This window comes from Dipodomys merriami, unplaced genomic scaffold (genome assembly GCF_024711535.1).
Source record: "Dipodomys merriami isolate MVZ:Mamm:240054 unplaced genomic scaffold, mDipMer1.0.p SCAF_8, whole genome shotgun sequence".
NCBI lineage: Eukaryota > Metazoa > Chordata > Mammalia > Rodentia > Heteromyidae > Dipodomys > Dipodomys merriami.
In genome coordinates this window covers 33,333,359-33,360,477 of record NW_027206401.1, presented here as the reverse complement: position 1 = coordinate 33,360,477, position 27,119 = coordinate 33,333,359, and the positions used below count along the sequence as shown (strand labels likewise).

The following is a 27,119-nucleotide window of genomic DNA, read 5'->3' as shown; positions in this document are numbered from 1 at the left end:
GAAGGGTAACCAGGGACTGTCCAACACCTTTGTCTCATGACTTCACAGCAGCCACCTGTAGGGGTGCCCATCTTGGAGCTTGTCACCATCTTGCATGTACACTGAACATTCTCCATGTGGCAGAGCTGAGGCCTTGGCTCTTATATATTCTGGGCAAAAAGTCTCTTTGTCTACACTGAGAAAGGGAACTAGGAAGAAGGTATGTGTGACGAGGCATTTAGGCTGGTGAGCATCTGACCTTAAGCCCAGTCCCAGGGACGTGTTCTGAGTGATGATACTGATATGGCTCCTGTACATTTTCCAGGACACCTGGTTTTAAATGCTGTCACTATAAATCATCAGGATGACTTGGGTGCCAGACCACTTCCTGGTCTGTTTTACATATCCCACCTGCAACAGAACACACATTGTCTGATAATGTATCTTGATTCTTTTCAAGCGATTGGTGACAATTTGTTGCACAACAGGAAGTGGACAGTAACTTAAAGGATCATGTCTATGGCCACCTGGAATTTCTGGGACTGGCCCAACATGAAATATTCTGGTCTGTTATCATTTAGCCCCCTGGGAACACTGGTGTAGTTCCAGCTGGCCCCTCTGGCTTTGCTGTTGATGTCGAATGCTGGCATTGTTGCAGAAAAAAATTAAGTTTAATGAATGTAATTTTTCCCATTTAAGAGTTTCCTACTTTTTTTCCCTTACACATTTGGCATTTGGCACCTATTGTAGTAAGCATATGCTAGCACTTGGGAATCTGAACGTGCTTTAGAACAAAAATCAGTTCTGCTGAGCTCAGAAAGCTGAGTATGTGTAGTTCACTAGACTTCTGTGTGCATGCGGGCAGTATGTGGCCTGAGGTTTTCTGGATTCGGCATACGAAATGTCATCAGCATAATCCTGTTTTCTGGGCATAACATTGTTTTTAGTTTAAATGATAGACTATTCACATTTCATATCAGTACTTCACAAGGTTGCCTAGAGAACTTTATCCCTGATCAGGTGTGAGACTTGGTGTGTCAACCCAAGGTCTTAACAAGACCTCTTTATATGGCTTTGGAGAGAGGTAGATCAATTTATATTCACGAATATACTATGATTTGAGGGATACTCAGCCCAAGAGATGAGTTGTCCACTTGTGAAATTCCACTATTAGATGTCACTATCTTTTATTTTAAATACAAAGGGAAAAATCTGTATGAGGATGAACCTTTTGAGTTCCCTTGGCCTGTGAATAGGGCTCTGTGAGGAAGGACAGATAATCAAGGGGAAGATAGACTGAGGAAGGAGACGTGGGACCCACAGCTTACATCTACATCATGGTTTTATTCAGCAGTGCATTTGCCTCTCCCTCATTTATTCAGGAGAATAAAATGTTGTCAGTGATTTGGTTGAAATTCCTTGTGCTTGTCGCTCCCTTTCATCTCAGGGATTCCTAAATGGTAACATATGGACTGGAGCATGGTGACAAGAAAAAAAAAAGGATGCTATGTCTACTTTGTGGAGATGTGAGGCCCCCAAATGTCCTTGGAAAAGCTTTATCTTTTTCTTCTGTTAACATGTCTTCCCTAGCTGTGTGTCGTTACAGTGGTTTTTTTTCTTTTTGTTTTTTTCTAATGGCAGTGATAATAAATAGTAATTTCAGAATTAGGTTTAAGCAAAAATATTTCAAGGGACTGGTTTAGGAATTAAAACAACGTAGCAGCATTACTTGAGCTTTGGCTACCTATGGAATCTAAAGACACTCAAACACAGTGCCCAGAGATGCCCCCAAAATGGGACATCTCTCAAAAATGAAAGTTTTGATTATGTTTCCCAGGTTCCCAGGTTCCCACCTGACATACAAGGTGTTCAGGCAAACCCTGTGCTTGAGACACGTAGGACATTCATGGGACAGCAATTACAGTGACCTGTACTTTGAGCAAAGGATAAAAGGTGGGAAGAGAGGTCCCAAGGAAGAAGAGCTCACGTGGGATTCAAGACTGACAATCAGTGGGTCTATATTAGATTTGGCATCAAGAAACTCCGCAGCCTGATGCAAAAACAAGTGACATTCAAAGAAAAGCCTGGGAAGTGTCATTCATTAGCTGCTGCTTTTCTAGGTATTCATACCCTTCCTTCTCTGTTGCTGTCTCAGCGTGTGACACTGAGGTCAGAGTGTGTCTCTTAGACCTGTAATCTTAGTGGTATTTTTTTAATCACATGCTCCAACAGAAAAATATAAGTTTGAGCACACATGTACATGTGTGTACATATATAGCTGCTCTAATACCTTAAGGCACATTATGAATTCTCACACAAAGAGAAATGATTAACAATAAATAAGCATTCTACTATACTCTTCCCTTACATCTGTGGCTATCTTTGCACCCATTGTGCTACCTCATCACTTCTTAAAGACTACCACTTCAGAGAGGTGTGTGTGGGCTGTTGTGAGGGACATCTCAACATCTAACATCTCTTATAAACAAGGAAGCCTGGGTGGTCTTGCAGCCTTGTACCATTAGGCAAAAGGAATCCGGGGACAAAGAGAACAGAGCATCTGGGAAGGCCTGGGGGCAGGGGAAGTTCTATTCCCCCAAGACTGTCTCTGGCCCCAGGGAAGAACTAAGCTGCGAAGGAATTGCTAAGTTAGAACTGGGCAATGGAGTCAAGACTTGAGTTCATTTTCTGTCACCATGATGAAAGACCTAAGATAATTAGCTTATAAAGAGAAAAGGTGGAGTGTGGTAGGAGAAAACTCCTCACGTCATTATTCAGGAGTGGAAGGGAATGGAAGAAGAAGAGGTGGGGGAATCCCACAATCTCCTTCAAAGGCACACCCCCATTGACCAAAAGATCTCTCATTAGCCTTCACCTCTTGAAGGTCCCATCTCCTCTCATAGCACCATCTTGGGATCAAGCCTTTAAACAAGGTCACTGAGAGACATTTACCCCAGCCATTGCAGCTCCCCACATGTCCTCTGCTCCAGTCATGTAGCACTCTATAACTCAGTCTTAATAAGTTTCAATTTCATGAGTACACATACCATAAATACAAATTTCCAGTTATCATAGGCCAAATTGGGGTCCAAATGGAACTCACATCATTGGAACTTAGTTTTATGTTTTGGGGGGAGGCAGTTTGTACCGATGTTGGAGTTTGAGCTCTGCCTGGGCACTGTCCTTGAGCTTTTATTTTGCTCAAGGCTAGCACTCTACCATTTGAGACATATGTCCACATCTGGCTTTTTGGCAGTTAATGGGAGATAAGAGTCTCATTGGCTGGCTTCTTACCCCGGCTGGCTTTGAACTACAGTCCTCAGATCTCAGCCTCTTGAGTAGCTAGGATTATAGGCGTGAGCCACCAGAACCTGGCTGGAAGTCAGGCATAGCCATTTCTTGGTCACATCTCCTCTACCAGTTGAAGGCTGCCTGTCCTGCCATGTAGGTTTCATACTCCATGGAAACACTTCAGGAAACCTTCTCCAGCAAGCACCTGCCAAGTGTCAGGCCCTCAGGGGGAGATGAGAGCAGCTGAGGAATGAGACAGATTTAATTTTCCTTCCTGAAATGCTTATTTGGTTCAGAGCTGTCTCGGATCTTCCTGTACTGGCTGCAGAGTTGTTCTTTCTTTCGATTGTGGGACCCTCTGGGTTGTTTCCTGTAAAAGATCTGATGACCAGATCCCTTCTTAACTCCTAGAAGACTGCCCACAGAGCCGTGGAGTGAGACAACAGTGGTTGGAGGGGATGAGGGGAAGCATTCTCTTAGGAATCCCTGGTTAGTGCCACATGGTCGTCATGAGAGCAGCCTCATCCCCTGACTCCTCAGGGGATGAGGGCAAAGGGCTAAGGAAAAACAGGCTTTTCAAATGGTTCTCTGTGTTGGGATATGTTTGTAGCATTTAAGGCATTCAGTTCTTACGGCAAACATGATTGTCTGGATAGTTCTGAATATATCTAAAGCAATATTGTCATTTGTTACAATCCCATCTGATTATTTCCCCCATATCTCCCCCCCATCCTCCTCTCCCCTCTCCCTTCCCCTTTCCCTCCTCTGACCTTTGCTCCCTCCCTACTCCACAGGAGCACAAGCACAAGCACACACACACACACACACACACACACACACACACACACACCACTGTACTATACTCTGTGGGCAGGAGAGAGAGAATTTTTAAAAAGCAATTGCATCCTTGCTTTGAGAAGAGTTGAACATTTGCTCCACTGGTAATTTTTAAATTAATGCATCATTACCGTGGTTACCATTTGTAGTGTGTGAATTTAATACCTGGAAAACAAAATGACTCTGGCACACTGGAGGAAGTGGCTGTCTGCTTACAGGTGCTGCCTGGAGAGTCCCAGCCCAGGGGCCTATCCTCCATCCTTGCTTTCCAACCTGCCCAGCCAGTCCTTTAACTTTTAAAGGTCAAATGATTCTGCCCCCGTGGCTGCCTAGTTCTCTCTGCACTAAAGACTTAAGAGGCGAGACTGTGATAACAACTGAGAATCCACGTGAAGCTTTGTGGGACCATGCGAGCCTGGGGTGTTTATTATTACTCTGAATGGCATTTTCCTGGAGAGGGGCAGAAGGAGGGGGTCCTGGAAAGCTGAAGAACAGTAATCTTCAGGAAAGAAAGAAAAAGGCCTGCAAAGGCAACAAAAAACTTCCTGCAGATGTGGAATTTAAAGGAATTTAGAAAAAGCAAGCCTATTTTTAGTAGGAGTAAGAGTGCAAACTGTGATAGACGCCACAGGCTGCTGTCACTAGCATTTGACTATAAGCAATGTTTTTATATTTGAACATGACAGCCCTGCACATTGGGGGCGGGGGGAAAACCCATGCTATCTGCTTGCTGAGTAAAAGCTATCACCTTCCCCCAGCCTGGTGGGAAGATCAGTTCCATGTGATGTCCAGCTGGCCAGCAGTGGGTTCACCTGTGTTGTCATGAATATTTACACGTCAGCCCTTGACATCAGGATGCTTAATGGTGATGATGGGGTGCTGTTCTTTCTGGGTGGGAAAGCAATACAGCATTACCTCTGTAGGGAAAATGTCCAGCACACTCTGCTCAATTAGGCGTGCATGTGTAGAAATATAACACTCGAGTGAGCACGAATAAAAATATGTTAAATTTGAAGAAGTTAAGTAATACCATTGGGAAAACCAGTGAACTTGAGGTGAACTCAAGAACGTCAAAGAAGAGAATCCCAGAAACATGAGCTTTGGAGCAGCTTTGCAGACCCCAAATGAGACATCTGCATTGCATCCTTGGTGCCCTGTCTGAGTATCTGGCCCAGATCAATATCAGGAGGCCTGGCACACAATTTGAAACTCCAAGTGGCAAGCACTTTTTCTAAGGTCTACTAGGAAAGAATCTACTTTTAATAAAGGGACTTTGAATTTGAGGATGAGACTTCTGAGGACAAAGCCTGGATGATAACCTCTCCACTCAGCCACTGCTCATTCTGACTTACACTTCCTTCTTCCCTGGTAGGTGTCAATGATCAGCATTCTTGCTGGCCAGCAGTGGCTCAGGACTGAATGAACAGAAAGAGGGAGGTGCCCACAGGGTGAAGCTGATAACTTCCAGTAGGCCTGAGTGCAAATGACAAATTCAGCCACTTTTTTTTCAGCTGTGTTATTGCTACACATGCATAGAAGTGTTAGCTTTTCTAAACAATCAGCAAAACAGGCAAGAAAAGAGTTTGAAGGGTTTTGGTTAGCATCCCAGTTGCAGATACAGAGCAGTGGTAGCAAAATCTAGTTCCCAAAGCATCAGAATCATCTGGGAGCTGGTTAGAACTATACATTCTTATGCTCCACCCATACCCACTAAATCAGAAACAATGAGCATGAGGGGACAGGAATCTGTGGGTTAAAATTACTTAAATTGTAGTTTAAAAATGTAACATAGGACTTATTGTAAGTGTAACAGCTTGGTGACAATCCCAGTGTTGTACAGACATCACCACTGTCTGTTGCCAAAATTTTACCATCATCCCAGACAGAAACTCAGTCATGATTAACCAATAACTCCTTACTCGCCCTAACCCTTAGCTGCTGGTAGTCTTTAATTTACTTTCTGTCTCTAAGAATTTGCCGGCCTGCTCTAGAGATTTCATGCAAGTGGCGTCACATGTAATCTTTTGTGTTGAGCTTATTTCATTCATTACAGTATTTTCAAGGCTCATCCACACTGTAGCATAAATCAGTAGTTTAATAGCTGAATAGTATTTATTGTATAAAGATATATAAAGATGTGGATAAACCACATCCTATTGATGGACACTTGGGTTGTTTCTACCCCTGGATGGTTGTAAATCATGCTGCATTGAACATAAGCGTGCAGGTGACCCATGCACACTCAAGCATGAGAAGCCCTGGCCCAGAGCCCTGGAATTGTCTTTGTGTGGAAACTCATACTAGGTAGAGACAGCTGTGTGCCTACTGCAGCTTCTCCATTCCAGCCAGGAGCCAGGCTGTGGCTGCTTACATTTCATTGCTGCTGCTGCTGAAATCAGTAGTTATAATTTCAAAAAGGTTCTCAGTCAAGATCCAGAAAAAACAAATGTCTTTCCATTTAGGGTTTTTTTTAACCTTATTTCAAAGGTGATGCTTCAAAATATTTCAGTGGGATAGCTGACAGAAGTTGGAAACTTTGTTTCTACTTAGTGCCATCTGGATATTTGCAACCACATTCTTAGGCCTTACAAAATTATCTAGATAAGCAGACAGGCCAATGAAAAACATAGAAAGGGAATTTGTATCTGTCCTTCACATACCTAATGATTTTTGAAGGCCTTCTATGGTCTTTAGGACATAATGTTCCTCACGTCTGGCAAGAAAATATTGATTAAAAATACACAATAAGCCTGGCACTGGTTTATTGAGATTGGGAAGATTGAGGTTTGAGGCCAAGCCAGGTAGAAAAGAACATTAGCAATAAAAAGTAGAAAAGCCAGGGGCTTGGGAGAACCGCCTCTCTCCTAGTGACAGAGGGCTTGCCTGGCCTTCGGGGGGGACAGACCTCTGGGGTTGGGGTGGGAATAAACTACCAACTCAGCTCTTTCAAGATATTATAACAACTGTGTGTGTGTTTATTTTTCTTGCACGTGTCATCAAGGCAATCTGGTACAATCCCCTAAAAAAAAATAATCCCTTGGAATTAGAATTGTGGGGATTTTAGATGAGGAGAAGGAGTTTCTGCCTAGCAAGCCTGTGGTGAAATCTCAAGTTAAAATTTAGTAACATAATAAATAAATAGGAAACTTTGCCAGGTACCAGTGGCTCATACCTGTAATCCTAGATTCTCAGAAGGATGAGATCTGAGAATTGTGGTTCAAAGTCAGCCCAGGCAGGAAAGTCTGTGAGACTCGTTTCCCCAATTAGCCAAAAAACTGAAAGTAGAACTGTGGCTCAAGTGGTAGAATGCTAGCCTTGAGCACAAAAGCTCAGAGACAGCACCCAGCCCCAGCACTGGTCCCCTCCCCAAAAGAGGCTTTACTAATAGATGGCCTGAGAATGGGACTTTCAAATTGATATGATACCCAGCGTTAAACCCCTGTACTATAAATGCACAAATAAATAAGCAAAAACATATAAAAAGCATTGTTAAGGAAGAGGTGGATGCCTGAGGATATACCAAGAAAGTCCGAGGCTAAGATTAACCCTAGTATCACCAGTTTTTTTTTTAAAGAAAGAAAAAAAATCTTTGAGATCTCCAAACCAGCAAAAAGCAGAGCTTGAGGTATGGCTCAAGTGGTAGAGTGCCAAGGACCTGAGTTCAAACCCTGGTATCTAAAAAAGAAAAATAAATACAATATCTATTAGCCAAGGATAACGATGTAGCTCAGTGATAGAACACTTGCCTAGTGTGTGCAGTACCCTGGGTTTGCTCTCCAGTGTCACACACATGCATACGTAAGAAAGAAAAATGCAAAATAGCATGCAAAAGGTATTTGAGTTTGATCCCTAGCACCACAAAAACAAAACAAATTTACAGTTTGAATTGTTGAGTGTCTAAACCTCAACTCAGGTGTTTTGTGTTGTTCTCTGACAGGTGAGATACTATCTCTGGTAGTAACGTACCATATTCCTAGAGTTTGAACTCAGGGCTTGGCTTGCTCTACCTTCGGGGACAGATGCACTACCACTTGAGCTATACTTCCTGCCTTCTTTGTTCTGGTCATTTTTAGATGGGGTCTTACTGTTTGTCTGGATTGGCTTGGGCTTCAGTCCTTCTAGTTTATGTTTCCTGCTATAGCTGGGATGACAGGCATGCACACAACACCCAATTTTTTTTTCTGTTGTGATAGGAACTCTTGAACTTTTTGCCTGGGTTAGCTTAAAACAGTGATCTACAGATCTCTGCCTCCCACACTCTTATCTAGAAATCAAGTCTGCTTTTTGAGAGTTGTAGAGTAAGAAGAAAGGGGGAAGTAAAAATGTATTTGTTGTAAGTTCATAGACACTTATCTGATGTTTGATGATTGTTATGTCTTTCTAAGTCCAAATACCTCTTCCTAACTAACTCCTTCCTTAAATAATTTGCTTAAAAATCTTGCATGCTGTTGAAAGGTAGGATGACAAAATCAAGATGAGAATCCAGGTATAAGTTCAAAACTGAAAATTGCTGAGTAAACTCATGCTGGCTGCAGTGTTTTAACAGGGGACTCTGGATAGGTAGTATTTTAATGTAAAGGAATGAGAGTATAAAGGTAGAATATCATTCCTGGGGAACAGGAAAGGAAGATCTTTTCAATAACCACCCACATGTTATCTCCTGTGAGTCCAGCTCTTGTCCTGAGATGCAGGGTCTCATCTTGTGCCACATGTGGAGCATGATATGGAGGAATGAGGCAGAGCAGCCTTGCCCATGATGCTCTGGACGTCAGGATGCCTTAAGGACAGGGAAAGTGAATGTCCTCCCTCCCCCCACACACTTGGGACAGAAAGGCCAAGGAGCACAAATGTTCTTGCCAGGTGTGTGAAAGACTACCATGTGGAGAAGGGTATAGTCGTGCTCTGAGAGAGAGGAGACCAGGCTGGGGGTTGTGCTGCAGGAAGGTAGTTCTCAGTATCAGAAGTAGAGTGGGCACACTTGTGAACTAGCGAGCTTCAGATGGCAGATGTGTCATAGAAGAGTCAGATGACCAACCATGTGCACAGTAGCAGGGTCAGTTCAATTCCAAGGCAGTATGGCTTTGAGCTTCCAGAAGTTGATCAATTATTATTTGCTGAATGCAAAACCGGCATCAAAGAGGATTTTGTTGTGAATCTATCCTATTACTTGCTTAAAGAATGCCTTTCCTTTTAAGAAACCACTGACTATCATTGCTGAAATATTCCATTAATGACTACGTGGGCTATGTCTCTTTCTGATTATTATAAATTCAGTGAGAACATCAATTTAAATGTTTCCTGATGATAGTATGACCTGTTGGCATTTCCTTTTTTATGCCGAATTCAAAAAGTCAAAATGGAGCCACTCCATAAGTAAGGATCTTGGGTGTTAACAAAGCAGGAAAGATGTAGCTACAGTCAGAGGCGTGTGAGCCACACATAGGAACTGTTTGTGTTACCCTTCTTCACATCCCCTATGGCTTACACTAGTGAGGTCTGAGGGTTTGGGTGGTTGGCACGATCATGGTCTTCAGACATCTGAAAGATGTAAACACTAAGGAAGGAAAGAATTTATTTAGCTCAACCCAAAGGGTATAATTAGGGTAGGAGTAATGGAATAAAATTAAGGAAAGATTTAGACTGAATATTAGTAGGCTACTTCCGATAGACTTATTAAGCTTTTAGGTATTTTCTAGGGATTGTTAGTCTGTGTTTTCCAAGACACTTGAAAATAGAAGGACAAAGGCTGAGATAATCCCCTTGAGGAAACCACAGCCCTTGGGAGAGCCCTGGCTTTCTCTGCTTGCCTGGAGTCTGTCTTATAAATGTGAAAAGCTCAGTGGGCAGTCTCCTTCTGCATTGTTTCCATCCACTGTTACTATGTGCTTGCTTTAAAAAAAATTTTTTTTTTTCAAATCAGGAATTGTTCAAAAGGATAGTGTGTTTCCCAAGAGGGAAATCTGAATGAGGGGAGAGTTTCCACCTGCTCTGGGGTTGGACAGGCCTGACTTCTCCTGTTTGTCAGTCCTGCCTCTGGAGGATGAGAAGGGGGAGGGGGGTGGATGAAATCAATTCTGGTCATTGGATGAGAGGGAGGAAGGCTTTTGAAACTCTGGGTTCAAAGAAGTTGCCATCTTTGGCATGCAGCCCTCACAGACTCTAGGAATCTTGCTTGTCCTTTTCAAAGAGGAGTATAGCCAACTTTTCCATGGAGGAAAAAACACACCCACATCCTAGGAGCCTCAACCACAGTGTTAGGCCCTTTCTACTCCAGACCTCTGGCACCATGCATTTCTTGGGTTGGGTCTGCATTGCCTAGTTGGGGTACAATCTCCTTCTGATACAGAAATAGAGTGGTGCTGAGATTTTTCATAAGCCATCCATGAACATTGAGAGGTAAAACAATAGGAAGACATGCTGACTTTTGGAGGAGATTCTTGTGTGTAGGCCCCTAGGGGGTTTGGGTACATGTTGTTTCCTCTGTGGTCACAGGGGTGGGCAGCTGGTTAGGCTCTTTTTCTATTACAAGCGGAGCTCCCATGTAATTTTCCACTTTGAATCCTACATCTTTTTTCATTAAGTAAAATGGTGTTTTGCTCTTTAAAACAGCATTATAACATGGCTGGTCTGTGCTGCTAGCTTTGTCTTAAAAGGGAATGAAATTCTTAAATTGAAACCAAATTGGAGATTGTTCATGGAACTCTCTGCAAGGGGCCAAGTGCAGATGTGGTCTGCTGATGACCTTGACTGCACAAACAGTGGGGTCTGGAATCTCTGGAGCCTTGGACACGGGTAGTGTCAGCTCTGTCACTTAATTTAGCCAGCTGTTGACTGTCGGGACTGGCCTACTATCCTTTACGTATTCCTTTAAGTCTGACTTCAGGCTGCCTTCTTGGGTAGCACAGTTTATATCTGGCATTTCCAAAGCTTCATGTAGGGGCTCAAGATGCTGTGAGTTTGAGCCTGGACAGAGTGAACAGGGGCCAGAACTAGAGAGGGCTGTCCAGGGAGTTGGTAGACCAGTGCTTGTGCTCGATTCTGACAGAGATGATTAAATGGGAAGAGGAAGGATGTGCTAGAAAACCACAATGTTCACCCAGAAGGAAATCCATCTGTGAGCATCTGGGAAGTCCATGCAGCCACGAGCTCTGTGAAACAGGGTTATCCCTAATGAGGATCTCGTGTGTGTTCCTGGGTTTTGAATTTTTATGCTGTAGTCTCACCACAGTGTGGGTTAACATCCAAGGAAACCCTCACATGCCCTCCATAGACAATTTCTTAGCCTGAGTCTGAAAAGGGCAGGATACCCCCATGATTTTAAGGGCATGATAAAACTCAAAAGATTAATTTGGATTCCTGCTTATTTAAAACTTAGTAATATTGAGAAACGTGTGACTATGTTGAAAACAAAATGGAACAAGCCACCTTTACACAGGTGGGGTAATAATTGTACAAGATTGGGTCGAACAGAGGGTTAGTGTCATTTATATTGGCAGTGAACATCAAAGATGTCTTAAGCTGAGAGCACGGTTGTCTATCTCAGTGGGACTCCCATTTACTGCATGTCAAACTGCGGGAAGTCCAGATGATGTAAATAGATTAATATTTTAAAAGTAATACAGAAGAATGAAGCTCCAAACATGTAATGTTTAATTATTAAAAACTCGTAATGGAATTCGAATCCAAATTCGTCTCTCACATCGCACTGGTGATCAGCAAAAGCACAATTAGCTGATGAGCCTGCTTACTCCACAGTTCAGTGTGACGATCACAGGCCAGTCCAGGGTCTCAAAATGTTCAATGACACAGATATGGGCAGCTTAGGAAGTTTTATGCTTTTCATTAGATAATTATTGCAATGCTTTAAGTCAAACCAATAAGCAAATAACTACTTGTTTTTAGGCTTTATTATTGCAATGCTTTAAGTCAAACCAATAAGCAAATAACTACTTGTTTTTAGGCTTAGAAGGGCATCCGATGACTCCCAACTAAAACAGGTAGAACTTGGCAAGTTAGAGTAGCACCTAGAAACCACAAGGCCAAGTGTATCCAGGCACCTTTGGGAGTGTCGAGCCATGAAGTATATGTTGCAGGATGCAAGTGTCTGATTAGAAGCATACTTTCAGGACTGAAGGTGGTAATTCAGCGGTAAAGTGCTTACCTAGCATGTGCGATGCCCTGAACTTGATCCCTGGCACTACAAAGAAAGGGAGGGCAGTATATCATCCAGGGTTAGCTGGTCACCCCATTCCTTTTAGTAGCATAGTTCTTTTGGCCCTTTTGGGCATGTGAATCTCTTACTCTTGAAAGGGATGAATTTTCCTGGAGGCCTGTGATGGAGAATAGCCAACAGAAGAGATAAAATGATCTGAATACATAAGATTAGAATAAACAGTTGTAGACAAATTAAATTTCAAAATCAGTGTGCCAGCAAGCCCAATTGTGGTAGTATTTCTTGATTTTATGTTTTTATTCAGCAGGATAGGTAAGACTGGTCCTTGATGTATAAATATGAAAATTTTGATATGCCATTTGTGGTTTTGGTAGTGTGTTTCAAGAGCACACGAAGAACATGCTGGAATGCAGCTGCTGGTTTCTGGTGAATTCATCTGACATGCAGAAAATGCACTGGTATGACCTAAAATGCTCTTGGGTGGAGCCTTGGGGTTTGGAAGGTCACACCGTAGGTAACAATATTCATGACATCCTGTCGGGCACTCTGGCTGTGTGGCTACGTGGGGTAACTGGAACTGAGAGGACAGAAATTGAGTTTGTAGTGACTGCAGAAGCTGAAACCACAGGGTGAAATGTAATAGGCCCTAGACCTCTGAGCACGGGAAGATGATCGGAGGTGTGGGGGGCGGGAGCTGTGAGGCTGAGAAAAGTGCCACAAGGAGACCAGTAACCTTGATTCCTGGCAGGACAGCATCTGCGAGTTTGTAGAAGGGCCAAGCATGGGACTCACCTTCACCGTCTCCTACAGTTCAGTTACAGCTGATATTTCACAGTGGAACTTACTATGGGTAGCATGGTTTTCTGGGGGCGTAAAGACTCAGAACCATATGAAAAAGCTTTACTCAAAGGAAAAGTGGTAAGATTCCCTTGCCTTATATCCAGATCACTAAAGTAGGATTTCCCACAAGTACTTTCTTACTAGAAGAAAAGGTTCTACTTTTGAACAATTGAGGGTACTCTGGATGAATGAAGTAAAGCATGTTTCTTTTCTGCAGAGTTTCAGAGGCTTAAGCATGGCCATGTGCATTGAGAATCTCCAAAGAGGAGCATAGGGTGTACAACACTTTTAAACTTCTTTACCATGACATCCTTCCCAGGAGGCAGATCATTGTGGGAAGGAGTGTTTCTCGGCAAACCCTTTATACAGTAGAAAGTTGAGACGGGAGCAGTTGTAGAGGATAGGGCAGGTACAGTGAGTTTAACCACAAGAAAGGACTCCATGAAGCATCCACATTTTGCTGCAGAGATCCTCAGAAACGGTAGGGCTGGCATCCCCAAAGGCAAGGCCTGGTGTCACTCTTTTGCTTCTGAACTTTCAGAAGACATGGCTTCTCAATCCTTGTGTCTGAGTTGCCACAGGGCCTGCCTGAGTCTGTCCTGGGTACTAATAGCAGGGCACAGGTTAATGTGCTACAAGGAGGAAGTATTGTAGAATTATTATAGGCCCTTGAAATCACTGCCCCTTCCTAGATTTTCCTTGCCTTTAATCAAAAAGTGACACTTGGCAGGATTAAAACTGGGGAAGTATGCCAAGTTGGGTTGGACTTTTACTCTTCCTAAAGTTATAGAGGCTTGGCATTACGTTGAAAGGGATAACATTGATCAAGATATATTGTGTTCATAATCTGTTTTGTTAAATGGCTAAAAAAAAAAAAAGGCTAAAGGGAACCAGGAAGATGGGAATAGCCATTGCTACTTCCTCATGGATCTCAGGCTGTTGTTTTAGCAGTGAAAGTACCACAGTGCTAGTAACCAAGCCCTAAGGAGTGGGCATTGGTGCTTCTTGATTTAGCACAAGCTTTGATTCCAGCTTCTTCCTGCTCCTTCTGACCATTCTGACTTATGATCTCTGCTGGCCTATGGTTTCTGTCTTTCCTTTGTGGTCCTCCGGCCTTGTGCCCATAATAACTATCTCTACCACTACTTAGGCTGCTGGTGTTACTTTGATTCAAACTTCCCAAAGAGGAAATTCTAGTTGGTTCACTGAGTTTCTCTGTCTCTTAGGCAGAGCCTACATTAGTGTCTTATGTCCAGTTAGCTATGGCCAAGGAGGTCATTGGGCCACAGGCTGTGGCTGGAGTAGACAATCAGTTTTGTTTTGTTTGTTTGGTGCCTGTCCTGGGGCTTGAACTCAGAGCCTGAGTGTTATCCCTGAGCTTCTTTGGCTCAAGCCCCTGAACCAGGGCTCCACTTTCAGCTTTTCTGTTTTTTTGTTGTTGTTGTTTGTTTTATTGAAGATAAAAGTCTCTTGAACTTTCCTGCCCAGGCTGGCTTTGAACCACAATCTTCAGATCTCAGTCTTCCAAGTAACTCAGATAATAAACATGAGCCACTGGCACCCAACCAACAGTTAGTGTTCAATGGGTTCTGAACTGACACAAAGAGAGTCAATATGCCATTCTTTGCCTCCCCTTCTGTCTTTCCTTTCCTGTTCCTCCCACTTTTGCACACATCAGTCTGTATCAAAGGCATGTCAAACTTGATATGACCGTGTAGAACCATTCCTTCCTTTTACTTCACTTTTTAGATATAAACACTAAAAGAAAGGGCCAGTCTCACATTTTTAGGTTATTTCCCAAGTCCTACTTTTTTGTGTCTCTTATTCAGTGCACAGGACTAGGCAGCCTTGTCACTAGTTTCTTGACCCAGAAGCCAAGAGTTTAGGTGGGCCAACTTCTGCATTTAATTTCCTTCTTCAGAACAGACCAACAAATGATAGAATTGGCATAATAAAGGTTAGGAGATAGAGGTTTTTACCCAAATACTGACAATATATCACTGTTGCTAGCCTAATTTGCTTTTCTCTAAAACAAGATATATTATCTGAGCTGGTACTTATGGCTTACAACTGTAATCCTAGCTACTCAAGAAGCTGAGATCTGAAGATTTCAGTTTGAAGACAGCCCAGGCAGAAAAGTCTGTGAGACTCTTATCTAAAGTTAATCACCAAAAAGCTAGTAGTAGAGGTGTAGCTCAAATGATATAATGCCAGCCTAGAGAAAAAAAATCCAAGCAAGAGCATGAAGCCCTGAGTTCAAGGACCCATTACCAGCACAAACACACACACATACACACACACACACACACACACACACACACACACACACACACACACACACACACACACAGATTTTCTTGATCTGGTGGCCAGTCTTTTTATGGACTCCTGGTGAATAATGTTATGATAGTGACTATTGAGTTACTTGAAGGCTTTCGAAAAAGGCAGCTCTAAAAGGTTTGTGTAAATAATACAAGCATGTGTCTGTATTCCAGGTTGTCTTGTTTCACACCACTCAGCCATTCAGGCATTCAGCCTGGGTGAGATTAGGTTGGGCTGGCCTCAGGATTTGCTTGATGAAGCTAGAGATGCATAAGATGTACAGTGTAGAACCCTAGCATTCGGGACATGTTAGTTTACAGCCAGGCAAAATGGCTGTTTGAAAATTTAGGATTTAGAATTCAGCAGCACAGAATGGCTAAATTCCTAAGACAAAGGTTAAAGACAGGCAAGCAAACCAATAGTCTACAAACAGCCAAGGCACTTCTCAGAGACAAAGGAATCAACATGTAGATCCAAAGAGAGCCAAAGCAGTCCAGCCCAGCCCTCCTGGATTACTAAGCAGTCACTAAAACACAGTTTCTAATTAGCTAGAATAGGAAGACAATGGACAACACAGGGTATTCTTTCTCCCCAGGTGTGTAATCATTATGAGCTTGCAACATAGTGCACCAGATGCCATAAATGTCACATTTGTGTGTGGCTGAGCATAAGGGATTTCATTGGTGACTCTAGCCCCAGTGACTGGTGCTGGCCTGAAGCTGAGCCTAGGGCTAAAACATCCACAGTGAACTGAAGACCATAGTCTGGCCAGAAAAACCTCCTCATTACTGCAATTATGTTGCTGTCAAACACTGCAGCCATTGGAAACACAGTGGAGAATGGGTGGGGGGGAGGTTAAATGTTTTGCTGATTTGGGTTTCTGGGTTGTATTTTGTGGCATACTTTTTACTTTGAAGTACACATCATAGGAAAATTCATCCTAGTGGATTTTTCTTTTTCTTTTGTAACAGATTTTATAGCAGCATAATGAATAACAGTATGAGGCAAACCAGTTGACCCTGGATTTTTTTTTAATCTATGAAGTGTTATTACTGTACATTTATGCTTATTAAATTGGGAGCCTATATTTATATGGCACTTTATATCTTTTGGAGCATTCCTATTGGCACTGTTTGTTTGATCCTCACAGCAGACTTTGAAGGTAGGGAGGGGGCCCAAGGTCATAAAAGCAGAACCCAAAGTTTCAGGGTGGGCAGGATGTGGGGCTTCTGAGCCTTGCCTCACTAGACCATACTGCTTCCAAAGTACAGGATGAAAGTCTGAGGTAGTTATTGAAAATTGGGAAAAATGAATTGAGAGACAAGGCCCTCATCAAGAAACCTTAAGCAGAGTTTCATGTTTATGTCCTGGCCAGCCTGGACTGAAGTTTTCCCACCTACCCTTCCTGCATAGCTGGGGTGACAGGCATGCTATCATACCCAGCTTTGTTTTTAAAAAATAGGGTTTCATGAACTTTTGTGATACTATTGACCTCCATCTCCTAAGTGGCTAATATTACAGGCTAGCAACAACCTAGGTGTGATTCCTAGCACTGGAAAGTTATAAATCAAGCATGCAGACCAGTTGAAAATTCTGGAAACTTGTAAGAAGAGAGAGAAGCAACTTGGGAGGAATCCTACTTGGAACACAATTCTGCTTGATCGAGGGTCCTGCTACTTGGTAAGCGGATGGAGAGAAGTGGTCTTGGAATACACAGCGGCAGAGAGACACAAATGCTGGAGATGATCGGCCACATTTCCTGGAATTTGGAAAAGTAGATTTAGCAACATTCTAAAGCAAGGTAGAAGTTCCAGATCTGAGTCTTGGCTCCATTCTTTTTAGGATGTATGAACTTAGAGAAACTATATGATTTATTTGGAACCTTTATTTTCTCACTTTCAAGTGAACTATGAAGAAAGATAAAGCAAATGAAATCTTCACACTTTGGCATGTAACAATTGCCAATCAGTGATTATAACAGTGAGAAGTGATGGTTAAAAAACACATGGCCTGCTTGGGTAGCATTTACAAGGGTCTAATGTTCTACATTAGGGAGAAGGCAATCCTGATGGACCTTGTGCTAGTCTCCTCTCTTTAAACGGGCATTATGACTAACTGGGACTGTAACTCAAAAAAGAGCACTTGCTAGCATGCACAAGGCCCTTTGTTCAGTCCCCATTATGAGACTAATTTTTTTAAAGCAGAGATGGTGTTTGGTGGTGCTGGTATGGAATATTACCAGGTGAAATATATGCCTAGGCAAAAGGCAGTTACTCGGGGCTGGGAAGGTAGCTCAGTGGTAGAGCGCTTGCCTTGCATGCCTGAGGCCCTGGGTTCAATTCCTCAGCACCACATAAGCAAAAAGAAAAAAAGCTGGAAGTGGCGCTGTGGCCCAACTGGTAGAGCACTAGCCTTGAGCTGAAGAGCTGAGAGACAACGCCCAGGCCCAGAGTTCAGGCCCCACGACCGGACCCAAAAAAAAATAAAATAAAATGGCAGTTACTCTCAATGTCATGTCCAGGATGGAGGCTCTGGGAACTAAGTCTCCCAGAGACTTGAGTGCAAAAACTGGGATGTTTACAAGTAACAAGCGAGAGGAGACATAATGGCTTAAAAAAAAAGGTTTGGAGAGGCCAAAGTTTGGAACAGGAGTTAGATCTATGCTTGGAGACCCTGGAGAACAGAACTGCATCAGTAGGTAGAGGTGACAAGGCAGTAGAATGGTTAAACTGCATAATAATCAGCATTGTTATACAACAAAACAGTTGGTCTCATGCAGCAAAGAACTCTGAAATACTATCTCAACTGGAAGGTCTGTGCAGAAGAGAAAGACCAGTGGTGTGAGTCAGGCATTGGCTGTGGGGCTGGCAATAGATGGATGTCCCTGTTTGGGGGAGGTTGGGTGCCACCTAGTAGGTGACCTGTGTGTAGAGGAAAACAGGCTTGTAGAAGATAGATTGGGTTCAACCTGTGAAGTTCCTTCAAGTTGTAAAGATTCTATGATCCAGGAACTTTTCTGAGCATTTTTTTTGTCAAACATTAGTCAACTGCATTAATCCTGTAGTTTTCATGGGAAATGCAGGAACAAAATAGAAAAGCAAGAACAATCTTTACAGTGGATGAAGTGGAATTTTAAGCAGAAGCACTAAGAATCTGGATTTGCCATCTGTTACCTGGAGCAAGTTGTTTAACCTGTCTAGAACCCAGGTATTCATATAAGGTAGAGATTAAGTGAGGTAATTCATGTAGCATGCTGAATGAGCATGGTTGCTGGTGCTTATATAGTGCAAGCATCACATCAAATTGGGGCTGGCAGGAGGCATTATAATAAGAACCATGACTTTCAGCAGTTTATTGTGGAGAACTATGAAGATGGGCAGATATGGGCACCAGAAGTGGGGAACTTGGAGCATCCATAGGTAGGTTTGGTCTGTGGCATAGAGTATAGAGCAACACAACGTGTAAGAAACCATTAAAGAGGATTGAATGAAGCAATGTGAGTAAAACCCTTAGAGGCCTGGCAGATTCTAAGCCATCTGTGTAGAGCTGATGAGTGAATGAGATGATACCAAGAGCAGCCCCTGTACTTTGGATAGTGGGCTGCAATAGTGATACAGTGCAAGTTCGCTAAAGGGTATTAATTCTTCCAAGCCGTGCCTGTGACCCAGGCCACCTGCAGCTCTGTCTCATGTGTTCCAGTGGTGCTGCCATTGCCATGGTACAGCCAGTGGTGAGGAGGCCGGGAAGCAGGTTCATATAACACCTCAGGAAAAAGATTGCTTCAGATATCATCCATCCTAGCAGCACTCACTTCAAACAGTCCAGCTATTGATGTATGATTAATGATGTTGTGGAGCTAAAACTACCATTTTCTTTAAAAAAAAAAAAAAAGTGTGCATGTAGGAAGGAATGCAGTGACCACAGACAAAAGCCAGGCACCCAGTACACACTTCACTTGGCTTTGGGTGCCTCATCCTACCACATATGCACCCAGCAAACACTACCACCGGTCCCAGCTGCACACTTTACATCCAGCACATCAGATCTCCTTTATATACAAGGATATCCAGAGCCCCAATCTACAGCTTTTCCAGGCTAGGAAGGGCTCCTATAATCACAAATAATGAAATTTCTAATGCAACTATACCTTTATATAATAAAAAGAGAAAAACAGAAATGAGACCAAAGATATATTTCAAAAAGACTATTTGTTTTCATTTGGAAAACAAAGAGAGTTAATGTAAGCGAGGTAAATATTCATCTGAAAACAGTCAGATATGCTATTTGAAAAAGAGTTTCCAAAGATGGTATTAGAAAAGCAAAGGAAATTTTGATGTTGTGAGTAAAATAGTAAGAGTAACTTTCAGTTGAAAAAACAACAACAAAAACAAAAACATAAAACTGACAATGGTTAGTTTAAGCTGGGAGCTGGTGGCTCACGCCAGAAATCCTACCTACATGTCTGAGATTTGGAGGATTATAGTTCAAAGATAGCCTGGACAAAAAAGTCCGTGATATTACATCTCCAAAATAACCAGCAAGAAGCACAGGTGGAGGTGTGGCTCAAATGATAGAGTACCAATCAAGCAAGCAAGCCAAGCAAGCATGAAGCCCTGAGTTGAAACCAAGTATCACCAAAAAGAAAGAAAATCTGTTAGTTCAACTTTGATCTTAGTGCATATCTGTTTCTGGAGGAACAGAATTGCAGGGAGAGAGCAATGTGCCAATTTCTTCCACTTGCAGTAAGTCACTGTATTTGAACACTTGGAGGGCAGATATTTCAAATGGTCCTTCAGCCCAATACTTGCACCAACACAGCTCAGTACATAAAAGCATTACAAAGCTGGGCACTTGTAGCTCACACCTGTAATCCTACTACTCAGGAGCTTGAGATCTGAGAATCACAATAGGAAGCCAGCCCCTAAAGTTTGTAAGACTCTTATTTCCAATTAACCACACCAGAAAAAAAAAATCCAAACCAAAACAAAAACCAACCAACCAAAACAAAGCAAAACAAAAACAAAAAATGGAAGTGGTGCTATGGCTCAAGTGATAGAGCTCTATCCTTGAGCAAGAAAGCTCAGAGACAGCACCCAGATCCTGAGTTCAAGCCCCAGGACTGGCATAAACCAAACAAAAGCATTACAAATAGACACGCTGTTTCTTCTTACATTTCAGCTGGAAACAGAGATGACTAACTAAAACCAAAAATCTTTCACTATCCCTTCTGTTGCCTGTAGAAGATCCTACACTGCCTTAGGGGGAGGGACCACATCTTACCAGTTCTGTCCCCCAATGCCTGATGCACAGTGAGCCCTAGATAAAAGTTCATGCTATGTCTTACTCAGCAGATGGAAAAACCCACTGCTTCTATGTGCCATACTTTCTGTATCTGTAGTCACTTGCTGATTTCCTTTCTTCCTCCTCTGTTCTGTCACTAGTAATGGATTCATTTTGTAGCTGAGCACCTGAGGTCATAGTAGGTCTTATGTCTCTGGAGGGTTAGAGGAGAAGATGAAGATGTCCTCAGGTTCCTATCAGGGCTGACTCTCATGGCACCATGCTCTCTTCAGCCAATTTCTGGTCCTCTCAGAGCCACAGAACTGGGTACCAGAAAGGCAGACATTTGGCACCAGGTAGACAGGTCTTTCTGGTATTTGACTGCTATTGTAGAGATATAAGTTGTACTTCTGCAGACATTCTGTAATGATGGCACACGAATAGGCAACAGACCCCAGAGCCAAAGGAAAGGCACCTTCTTCAGATTCATGCTGTGTGGCTGCCAGGATAGCCCAGCGGTCACTGAATATTCATCCTACTCTGGCTGTTGAATCAGAGCCTTGGGTCAGTCAGGATCCATTGGTTAAAACTCACTGAGATCCTGTGAACCAGGCCCATTTTCACTCTGCTTTAGAGAAGGATCTGCTCCAGTGACCTGGTTAGACCTTGTGGAATCCTCCTGAAAATTACAAGATAAGTAGAACTTGAATCATTGTGTAAGGCTTCTACAGGGCAGTTTCCTAATGAGGTTTTCTGTTCTAACAAAGATGCTCTTTGACTTCTTGTTGAGTTCCAACTTTTATTTAAAGAGAGAGGGAAGGGTAAAAAAGGGAGGGAAGGAAGAAAGGAAAGAGGGAGAGAAGAGAGCAAGAACACTTCAAAAAATAAAAAAGCCTTTCAAGAAACAAAACCACGAGCAAGTATTATCATGTTGGAATCTAAACCCATGGACAATTTCTTATTTTACAGGTAAACTTCACAAGTTTGGTTTTCTGAAGAAAAATCCCTTGCCGTTTCTAAGAGTCTCTCCTGGTTTCTGTATGGCTTCGCATGTTTATGTCCAGGTCATTTTTTCCATTCCTTCAGTCATAGTTCCAGCGTTGCAAGAAAACCTGGACTTGTGGGCATCATCACCCCCACCTCTGGTTTTGGAGGCCCTTCCTTACATATACCTTCTACCATGGCAGGGTGGGGTCATCTGTCTGAAAGACCTCTGATTCCTTGGCTCTATCTAGCCCCTCTTTTGGTAGACAGTTCTGCTATGGAATGAGTCAAGCAGGCCATCCATCAGCTCTGTTTCTTAATAAAACATGAATAGTACAGTTTATGGCTTCCATGGCTTCCACTATTCAAACAGAAGTTGAGCTTAAGAGGAATTACTCATCATAATGGTTCTAACACACATCTCCAGGCAGCCACACTGCTTGTGAAGCTTCTTCTGAGTTAGAGAGTGATGGGCAATGGGAAAGAAGAGGGCTCCGCAGGCTCTGAGCAGAGGCTTCCCGGGATAATGGGAAGTGGGGACGGTACATGGTACTATCAGCTGGCTTCTTTTTCATTGCAGACAGCACTCCTGTGACCTCAGGGGCCGAGGCTCCTGAGAAACAGAGACCTGGTGTCTGTGAGACACAGCATGAGTTTGTCCAGAAAGAAGCATCCTGTTTTTCTCTGAAAGACACAGAGCTTCATAAGAAAGCAGTCTTCTTTTCCCTCCTCACACTGACAGAGCAGCCTCCTCCCCACAACCATGAAGGGGACAGGCTGGGGATTAAAAAAATAACCTGGGAAGAACAAGCTTAGTCTTATGCATGGCTCCCAATGTTACTATTAGCTCCATTTTACAGATGCAAAAACTGAAGCTGAGCTATTCATAAGGTTGTAGTGAAGCCCAGACTTAACACCAGCGGTTCCAGATTCCAAACCCCATAGGATATCCATAGCCTATTTTGTCACTCAGGTACACTGAACTAGGACTCTCCTAAAGGCAGTGTCAGGATCTAAAGGAACATTAGACACTAGGACCCTGGCACTCCAGAGGAGTCTGGGAGCAGATGCTCACGTGTGGTCATTCTATAGGATCCTCAATTCCTGCTGTGAGGTGACTGTACAGATCGGGCAGACTTCTAATCCTTTAAAACCCTAGGCACCTTCACCTCTATATCTCAATCCTCCCTCACACCATTCTCCAATAGCTCATGATTCTCTGAGTTGGCTCAGACTACAAGATCAATGCCACATTTAACCTTCCCATCGCCCTCCTGACAAAATACGATTGCATTTAAGGAGCTACAGCTCCTGAGCTGTTGCCTGGCCGTTGTATTAGTGGAAAGTCAGAGCTTAGGAAGATGTTTTCTTTTGTTTTTCAAATTGCTGATGGCATTCAAGGAGGTGCTAATATCTTTTTACTGTTCCACTGCTGGGAAAGTCTTTGTCCAGAGAAGAAAGGATTCTACAATAGACTTTCTTAATTAAATATTGCCTGGTGCCAGATTACCACTCAGAAGGCAGCAGTAGGTTCCATTAAAGGATGAACTTTACTCCCACAGCTGACAGCTGATTAATGTGTTAATTAGAAACCCTGCCCCTCCCTTCCCCCCACCCTCTCCCCCCCCACCAGTTACCCGAATCTTCTCTTAAGCCAGGTAGAATGTATATATGTATTGTGTCCATGTGGGTAACCTCATGGCATACTTTGGCTTTGACTTCGGACGTTTATATAAAAATGAAGGTTCAGTTGCCAGTATGAATAGCGTGCTTTCTTTCCAGGGGAAATACAAGATGGAAAGAGTTATAGGAACCAGAAGTCCTGCCTTTGAGTTTGTTGGTATCAAGACGAGTGATATTTCTGCTGAGGCAGTGGCTTTTGAGCAGCTTAGTGGTGTAGGTTGCCACACATTTATTTCACAGGAAAGGAGTGAATCCATCAGGCCACTGAGCTTATAAGTACTACTCTGGCAGCCAGCCACTAAAATATAAATACTCTAAATGGACTAAAGGAAATGTTCATCCTGTTGTTTAAAATTGGACACATCCCAGGAAGGTAAATTTAATCTTTTTGGAGGACCACTGTTTTAGGGTTGAATGGAGCACACATTTGTTTATCTTCTCTGTGATCTTTTTGTCTTCTTGGCGATACATTATGTATTTGTGATACGAAGCATTTCAGCTGTCCTGCTCAGTGGCATTGCATTGGCTGATTGCTTGGGCCCCAGATTGGCATCGTTAAACAACAGCAGCCTCTGTCCAATCTGGGACCTGTTAGGGAGAGGAGGGGAACCAAAAAAGGCCAGATTCCAACAGAAACAAAACATTGCAGGGACCAGGAAGCTAAGCTCTGTACTCCATCTTTGCTTTTGAAAATATCTAGAGGAAATTTGGTGTTTCTTGCCATAATAAGGGGGGGGGGAAGATGCCTCTGAAAGTGAAAATTAAATAAATAAATAAAATGTAAAGCTAACAGTAGAAAAAGAGATACCCCCCCATACTACAATCCAGAAAACCACCATTATGCAAGTGTTGTTTTATTAAAGAAAGAGATAGAGACAGTGTATATTTTTGCCCAATTATCACATCTTAAGTAATCAGCTCAGGCTCTTATGATGAAATCTTTAATTATAAGAAGTGTGTCATTAGTTAGATGGAGAATGAATGATGATACTATGTTTTATTGCCTCACATGATATAGCCATTTGTGCCATAAATTCATTGACCTCATCTTAAACGATGAGTACTGTATGACAGACTTGATTCATTATTTCTTAAGCAACAGTTTTTTTCCCCCCTTCTAATAAGTTTTTGCTTCATCAGGAAGATTGCTTGGCTGTATTTTCAGGCCATCTTGTGAACTGAAATGCAATAAGGTGAGGTGGTATGCTACCATGTCATTTGGGGTGCTACAGAAAATCAAGTACCAACATTAGGCTTTTGCGTTAATAGGAAAATAGGGGTTTATTTTAACTTTAATACCTGCTATTCTTTTACGTGGAAATAGATAGTATTTGCTGAAGAATTCTCATTTCATAATTGGGATAGATCTATGAGCATTCCTTATCTGCCAATAAATTATTGAAAATGAAGGGAAGGAAGGGAGAATGTTTAAGTTATATTTACATTATTATTATTTTCACTCCACATGAAAATATTTATTTAGCTTCAGGAAATAGGAATCCTCTGGAGGCAAAAATATTCAATTTGGCAATTTAAAAGCCAATTAATGATCTCAGAAAACTCTTCCCCCTTATGGTTGAAGAATAAGATCCAAAAGAAATATGCCAGAAAATTTGGCATCTTATTTTAATTAGTTTATTGATGATTTTTTTCTAATCTATGAGTAAAGCAGATATATTTTATCCCTTACTTTAAGCTTGGATATTTATATTTTAGCCTTTCTACAGATACCTAATATTTAAATAAAAGTATGTGGTTTTATTTCACAATGGAATTCAAATGCCACATCATTACTGTTAACTTTAATAAAATAGCACACTACTAGTTTACTTCACCTAGATGAAAAATTTAAGGTGTGATAGACCACATAGGCAATTCAAGAGGAACTCAAAAGAGTGTAGTGAACAATAGGCAGATATGAGCATTGACACTATTCACTTTTTGGTGTGTATATGTTCATCCTGGGGCTTGAACTCAGGGTTTGGACCCAGTTTCTGACCTTTCATGCTCAAGTCTAGCACTCTACCACTTGAGCCATACCTCAACTTCCAGCTATTTTTGGTAGTTAATTGGGGATAAGACTTTCCTTCTGGGCTGGTTTTGAACCATGAATCCCCAGATCTTAGCCTCCAGAGTAGCTAGGATTACAGGTGTGAGGCACAGGTGCCTGGCTTCATCAATTTGTTTAACCACATTAAGTGACTGCAACAGCATTGATAACTAAGTTGAAAGAATAATTTTCTAATCATCACTCTCCTCAAAGCTTTTAAGAAGTATTTTGAAAGGGCAACTTGTACGAGACCAAACAGAAAACTAATGGGTGTCAGTAAGTACATTTTATTAAATCTCACACTGTGAAGGTTATTACCTGTAAATATCAGTTAGAATTTTTTTAAGTGAGAAAAAGTTTACACACAGACCCACATCTGCCATGAGAATATTGGCCCACATTCCCAAACTAGAACGCCACCCTGTTTACAGTCAAGGAAAGCTGAGAGTTAAATGAGATGAGTAATCAAATGCCCAGCATATGTTGTTTTTATGTTGTTTATATGACCAATCATTATTAAAATTTATCATCTTTTAATTATACCACTTTATGATAGTTAAACACACACAACAACAACACCAACACCACCAACAGAACAGACATTCTCTTTAAAAATGGGGTCCCATTTAGAACAATATTGGAACCACTGATTTACTGGGAAAGAAATGGAGTTTTAGAAATTCATGATTGCACTGTATTTCTCAATTCTTCTTCTGGTGGTATATGATTTGAATACTAAGAAAATGACAAAAATAAATAAAAAAGAAAAAGAAAAAAAGATTGTGTGTGTAAAATTCTGTCAAAAGAAGACACTGAAAGAGCTATTGAAAATTTTGACATCTGTTTATCTGTTTATAGCTATGGCAAGATTACTCATATTAATTCTTGTTTAAAATGCCATATGAAGGAAAGACATTTGTGCAAACAAGAGTCATATTTGAATTGTAGATCATGTCTTCACCATCTGTGAGAGCTGATGGTGTTGCAAAATTAATGTGTTAATGAAATCACAATAATTTCTCCAAAGTAATGGGTTCTGAAGCCGAGAATGACTATTTTTTGAACTTTGATGTCTAGTGATTTCCAATTGGGAAAAGCTCTCAGTCTTTAATTAGTTCTGCAGCCCAACTTTAAAGTAAATTTGGTGATGTCTTTCTTTTGCCAGCCATAGATATGAAGAAGGGAGAAAAAAACCATAACAACTTTTGGAAAATGTTCTCTGGTGTTTGAAAAGTTGTTAAATAAGACTGCCTGCCAAGAAATGTCACCAAAAATTCTGACTACTGAGAAAGAGTGGGCAAACAGCTCAAAAAATAATTCTAGTTTGCTGCAACATCACAGGTTGGGAATAGCTAAACCTCACACAGACTTCATGACCAAGTCCAAGTTTCTCCTTGGAAGCCAGACATAATGGTGTTCAGTGCTCTGTGTTATTGGTTAACACAGCACACCCCTTCCAACTGCATTATTGGACACAGCAGTGTGGAGTGATTTTGCCTGAGGAGAATTTTAAGGGGTTATGTGCCATGCCCACTGAACTTTCTGGAGAAACCGTTCCTCCCAAACTGTTCAGATTTGTGTTTACAGTGAGCCTCTGACTGTGGGGGCAGGAATTTGCACTACTAGATACACTCCTTTTGTTTTTTTCTTTTAAATCAGAGCTCTTTTTAAGGCATGTTT

At 42.0% G+C, this 27,119-nt stretch overlaps 1 protein-coding gene across 2 annotated transcripts in view; it reads left to right on the top strand.

The window, feature by feature from the left end:
- Window positions 1-27,119, top strand: part of Sobp (sine oculis binding protein homolog) — a 176,956-nt gene that overhangs the window by 126,230 nt on the left and 23,607 nt on the right. The window lies entirely within an intron of this gene.